Raw genomic sequence first — 499 nt, forward strand, 5'->3', positions numbered from 1 at the left:
AGGTTCCAGGCGAAGAAGAGCCGTCAGCGGAGGCCCAGACGCCGGGCCGGCTGTGGCGCCCCCGCGGCGGCCGCCATCTGCAACCGGAAGTGCCCGCGGCGCGGTTAGGTCGCGGGTGATACCATCTCGGGGCGGGGGGGGGCGGTGGCGAAGCTGCGGGGACTCTGGCGCTTCGCCGTGGGTGCTCGGGTCCGGGTCCGGGTCAGGGCTCGCCACTTACTGGGGCTCTTTTGGAAACCGGAACCAACGAGGTGTCAGACACCGGGGGAAGACTAGGCGGATCGCTGGCGCCCCCCCCGTGCGGACGGTGAATGGTGGGGCCCGGGGTCGCCGCTTCCGCCTGCTCGGGAGGCCAAGCTCGCCTCTGCCGCTGGCAGCCCAGTCGTCGTCGTCGGTTCCCGGGCTGCAGGTGGGCCTGGGCGTCCGGGGAGGCGCGGAAGCGGGGACGTTGTCGGTGGTGTGTGTGTGTGTGTGTGTGTGTGTGTGTGTGTGTGTGTGG

General features: G+C 71.3%; 2 protein-coding genes across 3 annotated transcripts in view; one reads left to right on the forward strand and one right to left on the reverse strand.

Moving 5' to 3' along the window:
- Nucleotides 1-499, reverse strand: part of CPSF2 (cleavage and polyadenylation specific factor 2) — a 29,048-nt gene that overhangs the window by 11,446 nt on the left and 17,103 nt on the right. The gene's annotated exons all lie outside the window — the stretch shown is intronic.
- The window catches only part of NDUFB1 (NADH:ubiquinone oxidoreductase subunit B1), a 29,895-nt gene continuing 29,717 nt past the window's right edge, over nt 322-499 (forward strand). For both annotated transcript variants that reach the window (XM_021706415.1, XM_021706416.1), the window contains exon 1: nt 322-409. The gene's annotated coding sequence lies outside the window, so the exon portion shown is untranslated. The remainder of the gene's footprint in view (nt 410-499) is intronic.

This window comes from Carlito syrichta, unplaced genomic scaffold (assembly GCF_000164805.1).
Source record: "Carlito syrichta isolate Samal-C Ts95f unplaced genomic scaffold, Tarsius_syrichta-2.0.1 Scaffold315561, whole genome shotgun sequence".
NCBI classification, from domain to species: Eukaryota; Metazoa; Chordata; class Mammalia; order Primates; family Tarsiidae; genus Carlito; species Carlito syrichta.